This window comes from Panthera uncia, chromosome B1 (assembly GCF_023721935.1).
Source record: "Panthera uncia isolate 11264 chromosome B1, Puncia_PCG_1.0, whole genome shotgun sequence".
In the NCBI taxonomy this organism is placed as follows: Eukaryota; Metazoa; Chordata; class Mammalia; order Carnivora; family Felidae; genus Panthera; species Panthera uncia.
The window spans coordinates 144851560-144854340 of record NC_064811.1 but is presented as its reverse complement, the minus strand read 5'-3'; the positions used below and the strand labels follow the sequence as shown (position 1 = coordinate 144854340).

Below are 2781 nucleotides of genomic sequence, written 5' to 3'. Positions count from 1 at the left end.
TTTTTAAGTTTAGTTAGTTATTTTGAGAGACAAAGTGCGCACACCCATGTGAGCTGGGGAGGGGCAGAGAGAGAGGGAGAGAGAGAATCCCAAGAAGGCCCCGCACTGTCAGTACAGAGCTGGACATGGGGCTCAAACCCATGAACCATGAGATCATGACCTGATCCAAAATCAAAAGTCAGACTCTTAACCAACTAAGCCACTCAGTCACCCTGAATCTTGACTAATTTCTAAACAACTGAGGATTTCACCTTTTATTCTACTCTCATCTAAGAACATACTCTAAGTGTTCATTGAAATTCTTGAAGCTTTATTTACAGTGCAGTGTATAATCAATTTAGGTAAATAACTGGTAGCATTTGAACACAATGTTCACCCTTATAATTTTGTTGAATGTCTGCTGTTTATTTATCAGGCTTGCTAATTTTGTCCTTCATATTTTCTATATTCTTATTGATTTTTTATATTTCATTGCTCCATGAGCTTTGACGAAAACTTGTGGGCGAAAAATAGGTGTTCCACTACTAGTAGCTTATATTATCTTCTAAGGATAGAATATTTAATTATTAATTATAGGTTAAATATATGTTAAAACTATTTAAAACAATTGGAGAGGACCGAAGATAAGGGAGAAACTAGGGAGGATTCAATTTTGATGATGGAAATTTGTTGGATTCAATCCAACTTTATATAACCTTTTCCCCTTCAGTCTTCATAGTACAGACCACCTAGAAATCCAGAAGGAAGATGAGCTTATTGATTTGATGTATCAAATAACAAAATTCAGTGGTCCCAAAGAAGATATAAATTGAGAAAGTCCTGGAATATAAAGCGCTACAGAGGATTGTGCCTGACATCTGGATATAAACACATCTCAAACTACGACCGGCCCATGAACAGTGCTTAGTGCTTGGCCTGGTAAGTAAGACTCCCAGTATCCCAATGGAAAGCAAGTGGTAGAAGGTTTAAACAGCTGAGATGCTATTTCTCCTGACCCCCCGTGGAGAAGCAAGAGTTTGGAGTTTGAATTTCACAAGTTAGAGAAACAAAGTACACACTGTGTGCTTTCATTTAAAATTCCAAAAGGTCCATGCTTATAGGAAAGACTGTGGTCACAGAATTAAAGCACTCATTGAGAACCAAGAGCAAAACTGAAACAGACTTATCTGACAAATCTCCACACAAAAAGGATCAGTTCTTAATTTAGCTGCCTTCTAAAACAAAACTAAACACTGCTAAAAGACAGATAACAAAATCTAGAGTCTTTATAATGTATAATCACCAATGAGATAAATAAGTTATTTTTTTAAATTTATTTGTTTATTTTTGAGAGAGAGAGAGAGAGCACAAGCAGGGAGGGGCAGAGAGAGAGAGAGAGGGAGACACAGAATCTGAAGCAGGCTCCAGGCTCTGAGCTGTCAGCACAAAGCCTGATGTGGGGTTCAAACTCATGAACCACGAGATCATGACCTGAGCCAAAGTCAGATGCTTAACTGAATGAGCCCACCCAGGCAACCCTAAATCAAAAGTTTTTGTTGTTTTTTTTTTAACACATGAAGTCACAGGAAAATGAGAGCCATTTCTCAAGGTCAAAGGAAGTAAAAAGCATAAAAATAAAAATAAAAACATAAGCCCAGAGAAAACTCCAATATTGAAATTAACATAGACACTGTATATTAGTTGTTGCAAATACAATCAATGACATAAGTGAAACCAAGATTAAAATAATTGATTTGGAATCTTAGCATTGATATAAGTGTAGAAAATAATTACACTAAAATTTTAGAAGGGAATACTACAATGTTTGAAATGAAAGTCATCAGATAGGCTTAACAGAAGATGAAAGAGGAAGGCAAATTGGTCAGTGAAACTGCAGACAGATTAATAGAAATTTCTCCAATTTGAATTACAGGGGAAATATTTTTTTTATAGTGGTTCCGATTTTTTTTTTTTTCTCACTGCAGCAGCCCATATACTAAAACTCTAAGGATACAGAGATGATTAGCGTGGCCACAAGGATGACATGCAAAATCATGAACCCTTCCATATTATCAAAGAAGAAACGTAAATGAATAAAGAGACAAAGTAGTTCTGTGTTGACATTGAGGCAACATTAAGTGGTCTAACATGCATGTAACAGAAACCAAGAAGTAACTCTTTGTAAACAGATTGATGATTTTTACTACAGAAATTTAATGGAGAGTCCTTGCTTTGAAATTGCTTTTTAGGGAAAAAAAAATCTGGTTTGTCTTCATTTCTTATGGAAAAAAAATAATAATAAAATAAGAACAGCAACAAAACATTTGATTCATGGATTAAGTGGATTTGGAAGAATGGAAAGTAGTCACATAGACCTCTTCTTTCTGGGTAGCTTTTAACAAAGTATAAAACTTAAGAGAATAAAAATGGAAATGGCTTGGCTTCCTTTGAGAATATTTCTTTATTCATCATGACAACTCATAAGTTACCAAAACCAGTTTTATGGTGAGTGAAGGAACAGTTCTAACCTCTTTCAGAAAGAAATGCAATGTCTTTGCTTTGTTCTTTCTGTCATCTTTTGTATTATTAACAAAATTTGGTGACTGGTAAGATCCATGATTCATGAAAATCTGTTTTGAGAGTTCAATCTTTGTGTTAACACAGTTACTTACCTTAAACATGAATGATTATGAAAGTCTAATATGATTCATATGGTGACTAGCAGAAGAGAAATTAGAGGCTGAAGAAGTTAAAGATACATTTTGCAATTTCACATTTGGGATTGTTTTTTATTGAAGAGAC

General features: G+C 34.8%; 1 non-coding gene across 1 annotated transcript; it reads left to right on the top strand.

The window, feature by feature from the left end:
• Nucleotides 1-1951: 1951 nt before the first annotated feature.
• LOC125924143 (U6 spliceosomal RNA) lies at nt 1952-2053 on the top strand. The gene has a single exon (XR_007458312.1). It is a non-coding gene; the product is annotated as a U6 spliceosomal RNA (small nuclear RNA).
• The last annotated feature ends 728 nt before the right edge of the window (nt 2054-2781 follow it).